Source organism: Vicugna pacos, chromosome 22 (genome assembly GCF_048564905.1).
Source record: "Vicugna pacos chromosome 22, VicPac4, whole genome shotgun sequence".
Classification (NCBI taxonomy): Eukaryota; Metazoa; Chordata; class Mammalia; order Artiodactyla; family Camelidae; genus Vicugna; species Vicugna pacos.
In genome coordinates this window covers 18,619,117-18,632,801 of record NC_133008.1, presented here as the reverse complement: position 1 = coordinate 18,632,801, position 13,685 = coordinate 18,619,117, and the positions used below count along the sequence as shown (strand labels likewise).

The following is a 13,685-nucleotide window of genomic DNA, read 5'->3' as shown; positions in this document are numbered from 1 at the left end:
GATGAAAGATAAAATTGCTTCCAAGACTAATATACATGATTTAAGAGCAGCCACTTTGCACAAAAAGAGGACTAGAAAGACAATGGGAGCCATCTGGATGTGAAAATGATGAATGGCAAAAGCTGTTGGAGGGGATAGTTTCAGATTAGCATTCAGTGCCACGGGGTCCACACGCCACGTTGCCAGTCTCCTGCAAATTGCCTGCAGCTGCACTGATCTAGAGGCCATGTAGAGTGCCGACCCCTTAACAATCTGTTCAAGGTATTCAGTCTTGGGTTTCCCAGGAGCCCATCCAGCCCCATAAAATTCAAGGTCTTATGATTTGCCAACTTCACTGTTAGAAGTGCAACAAAGTTGTTGTTGTTGTTTGAACTCAATTATCACTTCCCTCCAAATAGAAAGGATACCTTTGCAAATTCTTTCTTGAGTACTTGACTGTGGAGGATTTTCACACCAGTCAAAAAAGCGAAAACCATCTAAAGAAATAACCACGAAATGATGATGGGAGAAGAGCTGCAGCGCTCTCTCTTTCACGTGTCGCTTCCATTGCACAGCATCATGCCTCTAATGCTCATGCCCCCAACCCATAATGCTCTTGCTAAGGTTTCTACAGAATTTTAGGGACTTACAGTCTCATTACTACTACTTATTCTTATTTCGAGATCCACAGAAGTCTTATTCTCACTCATTCTAGCTTCTTATTGCCATCATCTCTCTGTTCTATGTTAACTTAGTATCTCCCTAAGTATCTTTCCCACACGGCAGTGGTGGAGACAACAAAGGAGGACCCATTGTAGCGTGCACAGCAGAGCAAACAGTTCTAAAGCTAATATTACACATCATTGTTCTTAAATTTCTCAAAGCCATCTTCACCACTGGGAATTTTGCAGTGGCCATATTTTTTCTTGAAATCCCAGCCCTTTCATCATGTTTCTTGATTTCCTCCCCATCTTCCTGGTTCCTTTATTCCTTAAGACACCCTCTCAAAAATCCTCTTTCCAAGACATTTTCATGCAGAAAAAGTGGCTGTTTCTTTTGCCCTCTCCTTCCAGACGATGCCCAGAGCCTATTTCTTCATACCAGCAAAGAACTCTGCCACCGGCATGCTGATTTACCAAAAAATAACTTGGAGCTCCATCTGCTGTTACCCAATCTTAGCACAAATCTATTACTCACATATAAGTGGGGTTCTGCATGACCCAGGCTCACAATAGTCTATTACTCAAAAAAAAAAAAGTCATTCTGATTCTGACTCTTTGAATTATTTTAAGAAGATTCATTTTTTTTAGAAGGCCGACTGCATCACATCTTAAAATTCTTCTCACATGTCTCTCCATCCCCAACTTTCATGTTAACTATTCAAAATTGTTCTTCCCATTTTTCACTCTTCAGTTTTCTAGAAGAAAAAAAAAATTAACTACTCAATATTCTATCATCACAGATGTTTCCTTGTTCCCCTCCTGAACTCTCTTTTGTACTAGAATTTTTTTTTTTGCATGTCTGTATTTTGCAATATCTCTTAGCTCTTTTTGAAACCCCCTCCCCATCCTTGGTTCACTGATGGGTCTGATCAGCACAAGTGAAAGAAGAGGAGGTAGCATGGGCAGATACAGCATTTTCAGTACAGGTAGGGGGAAAGAAAAAACAATGTGATACTCATACATCATGAAGTTTTGTTCCTTTTACAAATAAATTAAAATTTTTGAATGAATGCAAACAAGACAACAAATGAATTGCAGCTGAATCATGCAGTGACAATCATCATGCCTGGAATTCTTAGGACTTAAAAGAGATCACAGGCCAGAAACAAATTAAAGTTCTTTTTGACATAGTCAAAGACTTGACTGAAAAAGAGATTTAATTTGAGAACTGTATCTGAAAAATGACAGCTGTGAATGGATTTGAATGCAACAACATCTATTAAAGGGAACCAAAAACAACTATATGCTACAAATACAAAAGACTCTATGAACGGTGTATTTGTAGCTCCAGGAAATATTCACACGACAGAATAAAACAGGACCCAGTGTAATGAAATCCAGTCCAGCCGAGTGTTGACAGCAGAATGCAAATCAAGAGAGTCCCTGAATCAGTTAAGCTTCATGGATTGCAAACAATAGAAGAGCTCCTGACTAACTTAATCAAAATAGAACGTCATTATAAAAATAAGAAGGTTTGCACAGAATGGAGAGAAAGGTTTAAACCTGGCCATCTCACTCCTCTGCTGCAAATGCTTAAGTGAATTTCTTTAAACTATAGTTAAGATCAAGACCAAACCATTAAAATAGGGCCTATACACCATGCATGGCCTGGCCCTTCCTGCCTCTTCAGCAGTTTATTTCATCTCTCTCTCCCTTAATCTCTAAATTTCACTCACCCTGACCACTTCACAGTTTCTCGTCTACCAATGTCCTTTAGCCACAGGCCTTTGCACATATTCTTCCCTCTTTATAGGTGCTTTCCCCCTTCCCACCCCTCCTTCAACCAGTTCTCCTGTACTCATCCTACAGGCAAAAGTTCAAACTGCACTCTCAGGTAAGTGAGTTTGGGGTTGGATACATACATGAAAATCCAAATAAAACAACAAAACAAGATTATTAACTCCAGCAGAACATTCAAAAGTCTCTGTAAGAAAAGAAGAATGATTATTATACACCTCATGACTAAGGCATGAATACTATTTAAAGATAACAATCATACTGCTGAACACTGAATTTTCTAACCAGAATTATCATATAACTGTACCGGGTGGGAGAGGGGTCAGGAGAGTGATTCCATACGTGACGGGGAGGAAGACTGGGGGAGAGGTGAGAGGGAGCTAAATCTTTCTCTTCCACAGCAGAAGAGTCACCAAAAAGTACCTAAAACTGGAAAAATCAAGATATAAAAATGAGCAGAAGACCTAAACAAGCAATTTTCCAATGAAGACATACAAGTGGCCAATAGGCACATAAAAAAAATGCTTGATATCACTAATTATCAGAGAAATACAAATCAAAACTACAATAAGGTGTCACTTACAATAGTCAGAATGGCCATCATTCAAAAGTCCACAAACAATAAATGCTGGAGAGGATGTGGATAAAATGGAACCCTCCTATATTGCTGGTGGGAATGCAGTTTGGTGCTGCTGTTATGGAAAACAGTCTGGAGATTCCTCAAAAAACTAAAAATAGACTTAACATATGATCCAGCAATCCCACTCCTGGGCATATATCCAGATCAAACTCTAATTCGAAAAGACACATGCACCCCAATGTTCATAGCAGCACTATTTACAATAGCAAAGACATGGAAACAACCTAAATGTCCATTAACAGAGGACTAGATAAAGAAGTTGTGGTATATTTATACAATGGAATACTATTAATCCATAAAAAAGAATAAAAGTATGCCATTTGCAGCAACACAAATGGACCTGGAGATCATCATTCTAAGTGAAGTAAGCCAGAAAGAGAAAGAAAAATACCATATGATATCATTCACAGGTGGAATCAAAAAAAAATTTTTAAAAAGACACAAATGAACTTATTTACAAAACAGAAACAGACTCATAGACATAAAGAACAAGCTTATGGTTACTGGGAGGAAAGGGGTGAGAAGGGACAAATTGGGAGTTTGAGATGTACAGATACTAACTACTATATATAAAATAGATAAACAAGTATCTTCTATACAGCACCGGGAACTATGTTCAATATCTTGTAGTAACCTATAAGGAAAAAGAATATGAAAAAGAATATATGTATGTATATGTGTGACTGAAACATGCTGTACACTAGAAATTGACACAACATTGTAAACTAACTATACTTCAATTTTTTAAAAATAATATATATTTTTAAAAGATATAACATGGTTTCCCTGGCTCTGCACCCTCGGAGGAGGTTCATTGGCTGCAGCCAAGGTGCCCAGACCAACAACATGATCCTGAGGCCCCGTTTCCACAAGGTCTAGCAGTGACATGTGGCCACGCAGTTCAACCACCAGTGCACGAGATCTGCAGACCCAAGGGCGCCGCATCCCCAGGCGCCCGGCACCCAGCCCGCTCCGGCCCATGGTGAGATGTCCCACAGTGAGGTACCACACCAAGGTGCACGACGGCCAGGGCTTCAGCCTAGAGGACCTGAGAGTGGTCACCATCCACAAAAAAGGTAGCCCAGACCATTGGGATCTGGTGGATCCAAGGCGGCGGAATAAGTGCATGGAGTCCCTGCGGGCCAATGTGCAGTGGCTAAAGGAGTACTGCTCCAAGCTCATCCTCTTCCCTGGGAAGCCCGCAGACCCCAGGAAGGGAGACAGCTCTGCTGAAGACCTCAAAGCGGCCACCCAGCCAACGCAACCCGTCATGCCCATACGGAATGTCTGCAAGAAGGAGAAAGCCAGAGTCACCTCAGAGAAGAACTTCAAGGCCTTTGCGGGTCTCCTCTAGACCCGTGCTAATGCCTGGCTCTTTGGCATCCGGACAAAAAGGGCCAAGGAAGCTGCAGAACAAGATGTTGAAAAGAAAGAAGAAAGTGCTGTTGGCAATTTGTGATTAAAAAATATATATATACATATTATATATATGTATATATATAGAACGCAAAAGTCTCTCATTTAGAATTTTGAAGATAAATACCAAAAGAAATAGCTAGAAGAGTTCAAAGTACTTGCCTCTGGAGGACTGGGGAAAGAGGGAATCAGGAAATAGAGTTAAAAGATAACTGTTATCTTTAAAGTAATTCTAGAGAATTTTTTTGATTCTTAAAGCCAGGAATACGTATATCTCTAAATTTTAAAATGACAGTGTTATTAAAAAGCAGTGAATGTGCTAATGGAAAATTAAAATATGAAAGCTACAATGAAGACTGGAGTCAGGCTAACGCACGTTGCAAAAACTCATGCATCCCCTAAAAGGGAGCCCTCCTGCACTGCTTGTGCGAGTGCAGACTGGTGCAGCCACTATGGAGGGCAGCATGGAGGTTCCTTAAAAAACTAAAAACAGACTTACCATGTGATCCAGCAATTCCACTCTGGGGCATATACCTGGAGAAAAATAAAATTCAAAAAGACACCTGCACCCCAATGATCATAGCAGCACTATTTACAATAGCTAAGACATAGAAACAACCCAAATGTCCATCAACAGGTAACTGTATAAAGAAGCTGTGGTATATTTATACCATGGAATGCTACTCAGCCATAAAAAAGAATAAAATAATGCTATTTGTAACAACATGGTTGGACCTGGAGATCGTCATTCTAAGTGAAGTGGGATGGAAAGAGAAAGAAAAATGTCATATGATATCACTTATATGTGGAATCTAAAATATAACACAAATAAAGTTATTTACAAAACGTTAAGACTCACAGACATCGAAATCAAACTTATGGTTACCAAAGGGGAAAGGGTGGGAAGGGATAAATTAGGAGTTTGGGATTAGCAGATACACACTACTATATATAAAATAGATAAACAAGGACCTACTGTATAGCACAGGGAACTATATTTAATATCTTGTAATAATTTATAATGGAAAAGAATATGAAAAAGAATAGATTCATATATATGCATGTGTGTGTGTTTGTGTGTGTGTGTGTGTAACTGAATCACTAGGTTGTACGCCAGAAACTATCACAACATTGTAAATCAACTATACTTCAATTTAAAAAAAAAAAGGAGTAATGTTTCTTATATACTACCCTTCATGAAAAAGGAAGGATGACAGAAAGCAGAAGCCATAAACCCAGGGGACAGAGCCACAGGCCACAAAGGATTATTCCCAGACCATGAAACCTAATGGAATTTGCTCAGCTAGGCTTAGAAATACTTGAGACAAATGACCCTTTTTTTGTTTTCTACCTTTTCAAATTGAAATACATGTAACAGTTATCTACCATTGTATTCTGAAAGGTGATAATTTGGTTCTTTAGTTTCACAGGTCCACAGATAGAAAGCAACTGTGCCTCAGATTAGGTCATTCCCGGAGCTTGACCCAAACCTGATTTGATGATGAGATTTAAGACTTTGGAGCTGATGAGATTTTGGACTTAGAGCTGATGCTACAAGTTAAGACTGGGAAAATCTGGGATCAGGTGAATGTATTTTGCATGTGGGACAGATGTGAACATTGGTGGCCAGAGGATACACATATCTATGAGAAATTAAAATAATGAATTTGTGTTGTTTAAGCTGAAAAAAAATGAGTAATGTTTCTATATCTTTCTTTTGATAATTTTAACTTAATTCAATTGCTAAATTGCTACTGATGATTTGATTCGTAAACTATTTTTTTATAATGCAGGGAAGAGAGATTTTTCATAGCCAATGTTGTCCCTCTTAAGTTAATTTTAAAACTCCAAGTTACTGCTTTTCAACAAGGGAAGAAACATAACTTACAATCAGTGAAAGAATTCAATATTTGTATCCGAACATGGTAGGTATAATCAACCACAATACTGATTAGGTTTAAATCTGAAATATTTGAGTGATGGCTAATTACCTTAAAAATAAAACTGCTTATTACTCAATATGAGTGTTTTTTTCTTAATTGCAAATAATGAACCAACTCTGTCAATAATTTTACATGTTAAAAGATGTCAGACTTAAAAGAGAACAGAATTTAATGCTTCAGTTTTGGAGTTTTTAGAAAAATCTTTGGTTTCCTGCCCTACCTTAGGAAGAAAGTAATCACACTCCAGTTTGATTTAGAATTTCGATAGAGTTTATGCAATCACCTTTTTCATTTTTCTAAGCCCTTCCGAGGTAAATTTCTCTACTGCTTCAGGAAATTGCATTAGAGATCTGATGAATTTGAAACAAGATATTGCTTTTGAATTCCCTCATTAATTCATATCAAGCTAAAAAAATAATTCTAGAGTTGAAATATTTGAATTTTCCTTGAATTAAACTTCCTAGTACAAATTATCATTGTTTGCAAAAGCCCTGTAGGGCATCATTTAAAATTTTTTTTTATACTTTAGTAGCTAAACCAGAAAATAGGTATTTCCACTTCAAACAGGCCACCACACTACATACTTTTAGGCAGTACCGCAGCCAATGCATACCTTTACCCAGCCCACGTGAATGATGCCTCTTGGCTGTACTGAATGACTATGGACAGTTGCCTCTGGCAACTGTATGCTCAGTTTCATAAAAATGTTCTACCAAGAGTAAACATTCAATAAATATTTGCTAATTAATTAGTAGTTTCTGTAGCAGCAGGTTCCATTGAATATTGGTGAGATATTAGAAGACTCCAATTCCAAAATCTCTTAATGATCAAGTAGTTCCTATGAAACAGTTTTAATTATATGAGACTCTCCTAACTTGGGCTATATCCACACAGTGCAAAGTGAGTAAATATTTGGCAATTTTTGCATTCATTTGTTAAGGAGAAATAGACAAACTAGATTTGTAATTCAAACCAGCAGTGTGATAGTAGGCACTACCAAGCAAATATAATGAATACCAAAATTCTGTTTTGCCCTTGGAGAAAGATCTCACCATTACTTCCTTGTCCAACACAGTGTAAAGTTTTCTATATATAGCTGCCTTGCTCTTAACAAAATGCTGTCACAGACATCTTTTCCTTCCCTTTTCAACAACAATATGAAGTGGTATTGTTATCAGCATTATTATTATACATTGGATGAAACTGAGACTTGGAGAATTTAAACAGCTTAACCACGGGCACAGCAAGCAGTAGCACCAAAACTGAAATCCATGCCTTTTTAACTACAAGACGTGAGCACATTCCACCACACAAGGTCAACCTCTATTTCAGTCATTCTTTAATCCTTCCAACCTTCCCTCTTATCACTTGAATGTAAGAGCATAATGAAATGAGAATCAGGTTATTTGAAATAACTGTGATGAAGAAACTGCCAAAAATAAAGATAGGCAAGTCACTTGATATGCAAACTTATGATTAGAAAGTTTATTAAATAAATGGCATGAAGCATGGAGCCCACAAGTTGACCTTTCTTATTGAAAATGTTTTTCCCCTTCAGAAATTGGTATGGGGGCAGGGAAAGGTGAAATAGAACGGTAGAGCTAGAAGCATTCCTTGATGCCCCGAACTGTTGGTTCCAATCCAACTGTGTGTTCTTGAATGTCTTTAAGCTTCAGTTTCTTCATCTCTAAAATGCATAGATCCGGGGGGAGGCTATAGCTCAGTGGTAGAGTGCATGCTTAGCATGCAGAGGTCCTGGGTTCAATCCCCAGCACCTTTGCTAAAAATAAATAAATAAACCTAATTGTCTCCCCACTACCAAAAAAAATTTTTTAAGTCTATAAAAATGTAGACTCATACCCACCCGCATAGTAGGTATTGTGAGATTAAACAAGATAGCGTATGTATGGTGTTAGTACATGACAATTATTCAATATAATTGCATCTAGCTGGATATTTCCCAAATGGTTAGAAATGTAATTTTTTATTTAATTTTTTTTACTGTCTTTACACAGACCATACCATGTGACATACTGAGGTAGATGCTATTATACAGAACAATTATTATTTTAGGTCGTTTACACGTAACTCACCAGATACTAACTAGCATGGTATCTCAAGAGGCAACTTGTTCAGTCTGGTGTGGCTGACGTTCACCCTCTCCTCTTCCCTATTCCAAATTTTCCAGCTTCTCTTACCCCTCCTAACCTCGTCCATCCTTCTGCTCCCACCTCTGAATCCCCCTTGAATTTTCCCTGCAGGGTCTCAACTCCCAAGCTGCACTTTCCCTCAGCCACCGCCTTCAGGGGCTGTAGGAGCCAGGGTGGAGAGTGAGCCTTTTGGAGGCATAGGGCTGAGGGATGGGGTTTCAGTGGGGTGGGGTTCGGGGCGAGTGGCTGCGGGAGAAAGTATAGCATGCTGAAACACGGAGGAGACAGCACTACTGCTCCAAAGTTCCTCCCTCCTAAGCCCCTGCTGGCCACCTTTTAATGCAAACCCCTCTTTACTCTCAAATGCCCTCTTCTCTAGATTTCTTCCCTTCAGTGCCTGGGCTCAAACTGCTTTTCCTAAAGAACTTCCAGGAAGCCCATCTCCGTCTGCCCTCATCTGTTCTGGAAAACTCTTTCCAGACTCCAACCCACTTTTCTGCCCTGGCCTTTCCTAGTCTGTAGCTTCTTCTCTCTGGGCCATTGTCTTCACTATCCTTCACCCCTGACTTTCATCCCTCACCTGTTTACCTCAGTTAAAAGGGAAAAAAAGAACCTTTTTTAAATGTTAGCTCAGTAATGGTAGAGATGGGATGAGGCATGAAGAACAACAAGAAAAATCATGAAAAAGGATATACAGATAACTGAAGTTTGAGGAGCGGCAAACCAACCCACACCTTTTGAAAATGAGAAAACTGAAATCCACTGGTGTTACGAGAATTGTTCAAAATCACACAGCTGGCGCGTGCCAGAGCCTGAGCTACGCTTAGTCTTTTCTGCAGTGTGTCTCCCAAGGCGAAGTCGTATTCAGATCAGCTGTGGTTATTCAGCACAAAGAGACAAAGTATACCTATTACGAAGAGGCCCAGTTCTCCCATTCATTTGGAAGTAGTTTCACGTCCCTTTCCCTTTGTTTAAAGATTTCCTGGCCTCTTCTATCCCCCCGTTTTCAATTACAATTTCACACTGTAGAATAAATGTCTGTTAACATCTGGGGAAAGAGATGTAGCTAGCAAAATATTATCACACAGTAGGCCCATTCGTGTCTTTGGAGGGAGGATATAAACGCAGATACACACACACACACACGACTCAGAGAAGGACCTTGGTGATTGAGCTAAGAAAAAAAGAAAACTGCACCTTCTTCTCAGAATGATGGACTTAAACGAGAGGGACATCATACTGCGGGTCTTTAAAAATCCTGAGTGATGACATCTGAAGTTTTTACAGGAACCTCCAAATGCTGCAATCATTCCACTTCTAGAACTTAGTCAATTCTTTTTCTAGGAAAGAAAGTAAAGGTAATAAAGACCTATCACCTAATTCTGGACTGTGGCCGAGTCACTGTGTAAACTGTAAACTTCAGTTATCGGCCAGCTTTCTCAAGAGTTAATCAATTGCTCTGAACAATGAACATAATAACTCTTCCAGGCGCAGCCCTGCAGAACAGAAAGGCTCAGCGTCGTTCTGCGAAAGGATGAAGCCCAAGTCAGTGTCCTCCGGGTTTGCTAGCTCTCTTTTGGAATTCAGATTTGTCCAACCAGCCTGTAAAGATGAGCAACTAAAGAGAGAAGAAGAGCTGGCACAAGCCATGAAGGCACAAGAGATGAGGAACTCAGAGGCCTGGATTCTTTTCATGGCCAAAACAAAATAAAGCTCCAAAATCCCCGGAAAAAGAAAACTTACCAACAACATTCACACTAAAAATGCCAAGGACTAACCTCACAGACTTTCCTCCCTTCTTATTCAACAAGACTCTGCTCTCAGGAAAAAGCTGGGGCACCACTGCCTCCATTATCACTTATTAACTAGTAGGCAAGACATTTAAGCTTCATGAGCCTCAGCCCTCTCCCCACCAGCAAATATGAGATATAATATTACCAACTATTAGTGTGAGAATTTAATGAAATAATACACTGAAAGCATTTAGCAATACGCCTGGCACACAGCCAAATAAATGACAGCTAGTATTTACTACGAGGTACGGCAATAACAGTGTGGCTGGAAAACAGCTTGACAATTACCCAAGCCACTTTGCACGTGGTGTGCGAGAAAGGTAAAGATAAAAAGTTAAGAAAACAGACAACATTTCCCTTTCTTTAAGATTTTTGCTAAAGAATGATGACTGGTTTACAAATAGTTGGCAGCCAAGCACCCAGGATGTTTTCCTTATTCTTCTTATAAAATCCAACCAGTCCTCATAAGAATGGACCCTGTGTTGACCCAAGTAGACTAGGGTTGCCAGAGTTAGCAAATGAAAATACTGGATGCCTATTTAAAGTGGAATTTCAGATAAATAATGAGATTTTTAGTAAGAGTATTCCATGACATACTTGAAATGTCTTTACTCAAAAAGTATTTGTTATATATCTGAGATTCAAATTTAATTAGGCATCCTGAATTTTATCTGGGACCTCTAATAAACACCTGGGCTCCAGGAATCAGGAGAATCTAAATGGTGTACCCAGAGCACCCTCCAAAGACCACAGGTGTAAGCTGGGGGGCTAATAAGAATATTTAAAGGAAACAGAAATATGATATTTACCTTTACTGACTTGAATGAGTTTCTTTTCCTTGCAATCAAAAAGGCTTGAATACCAAAACACTTCTCTTGTCTGTTTTAGTTTCCCCTCTTAAAATACAGAGGAATAACAATCATAAAGCTTTATAAAAACAAAATAGAAACTAAATGTGGAAATTCTTTGTAAACTAGGTTGTGGAGATTTCCAGGTAAAAACACTAGATTGAACACATGCTCCCTCCAGAAACCCTTCTAAAATAATAGGAAAGGGATTTTTTTCAAGCATGAATTCAAATGGAAACGAAAAACAGAATCAAAAAGGACATAGAAGAGACAAAGCAAGAGCAACCCCTGCAAGGTGCCAAACCAATGGGCAAAGCCGTCTTGTACCTTCTAGATCAGACCAGCTTAATACTTTCAAGTGACCTCAGTCCACAACGGATGGAGTACAATCCCGCAGCTAAGTCCAGTTCAGATCCTTGGCCAACAAAACAATGATTTATAATAAAATAGTGGGTGTTTTCAGCCATTAATTTTGAGTAACTTATTATGCAACATCGGAACACACAACAGAAGGCAGAATGGGACTGGTATCCTTAAGATATAGGGCGCTATGTGACACAGAGATCCACTTCTAACTAAGCAAATCAGAGATAGGTCAAAAGGAAAGTAGCATTTCAGCTGGTCTTAAAAGATAAGCGAAAAAACAAGAAGCATTTCAGACAGTGTACAGCATAAGTTTAAAGACATTCTCTCCTTCAGAGGGCTTTTGAGAGCCCTACATAACAGTCTGAAGGTTCCCTCAAATTATGGGACGTACAAAGATGAACTGAGAAGTAAAATCCCAGGTGATAATGGTAAAGAAGAGAACGCCACTAAAAATATTAGCTTCGATTCTAAAAAAAATAAAGTATTAAAAACATATTATTCCCAATACCTTTCAAATACTGCTACCTGCCGACAGTTTTCCTTGCTAGTGAATACAGAGACCTTAAATTTTTAATATAAGTATTATTGCCTTTTTTATGGACTATCATTAAAAAAGACCATTGCTGTTGCAACTGACAGAACGTCAATGGAAAGCAACTTAAGCAGTGGGACAACTTTATTGACTCAAGAAACTTAAAAGTTCACACATGAAACTGACCGTCTCTAAGAATTCAAATGATAATTTCATTCTCTCTCTTTCTCTCTGTGTTTATGGGTTGTCTCATTCTCACCTATCACACAGAGGTTTCAAAAGATATTGACTGAGTAGGCTACGACTTCAGGAAGGACTAAGTCATCCCAGCTCAGAGAAAAGTGGAAGCTTCTTTTCCCCAACCCTCCTTACTAGTATTTAAAATCCCAGGGAAGGTCTCTGATTGGCTGACTTATTCGTATGCCCAGCCTTGTCCAATCATTGTCATCAGTCGATAGGATAATATGATTGGCAAGTCCCCAAAGAAGTGAATTAACATCTCACTGGCATTCCCAACAGAACCACTTGTAATGAAGGAATAACAGTTCCTACAAATGAAGGGGTAACAGTGCTATAAATGAGAAGAAGCAGGGTGAAAGTGCTGCCGGGCTGATCAAAAAAATTAAAAAATAAAAAGATGCTAGTTCAAGATATAATGACTGGTTTTGTTTGTAGAATTATAATTTGAACAACGAACCCTCACACTTATAAGGGCGGTATAACTATTCATTCCTAACGCACTCTTTCCTCATCCCACCTCAAGCCAATGTGATTAACTCTGGACTTAAGAAATCATAGTCCTTGAGGAATTAAACAACATGCATATCACAATGAAGGTCAATGAATAGACCGAGAAACATAAATCACCATTTCTGAATTCCTGACATGTGCAGCAAAGAAACACACAGGCAGGGATACATACCTCTTGAGAATGCAAAATAAGACTATAGGCAGCAAAAAATAATGTGAGGAAGAGATAAATTTTCCACTTCCGCACAGCATATTTTATTTCCAAACATCTCATTCTCTCTCAAAAACTGCAGTGCAGATTTTGCAAACACGATGGGTTACATAAGTAGGATTATGTACTCTTCGTGCAAACACTGAAGCCAGCTGTCCATCCAGTTCTATTTCCCAGATAGGAAAAAGATTACTACACAGCTCCAACATAATGCTGGGGAGATGCTGATAAATTCTGACTCCCTCATTCCAAGTTGGGAAGAGGAAAATATATATGAAAAGCTTGCTCAACCAGACTCTCTTTATGAAGGCAATGGAACGCTGATTATATGATTATGGTTTTATCGTTATGTATCCAGTGTGTATATCAAGGATACACATAATATATTTTGAGTATTATGGGTTTAATTGTGCCCTCCAAAAAATCATATGTTGAAAGCATACCCCCCTATACTTCAGAATGTGACCTTATTTGGAGATAGGGTCTTTACAGAGGTAATCAATTTTAAATGAGATCATTAGCATGGGCTCTGGTCTAATATGACTGGTTATCCTTATAAGAAGGGGAAATCTGGAGACAAACACTGACAAGGAGAATG

At 38.8% G+C, this 13,685-nt stretch overlaps 1 pseudogene; it reads left to right on the top strand.

Moving 5' to 3' along the window:
- The first annotated feature begins 3,964 nt into the window (after window positions 1-3,964).
- Window positions 3,965-8,752, top strand: LOC102539211 (large ribosomal subunit protein eL13 pseudogene; annotated as a pseudogene).
- The last annotated feature ends 4,933 nt before the right edge of the window (window positions 8,753-13,685 follow it).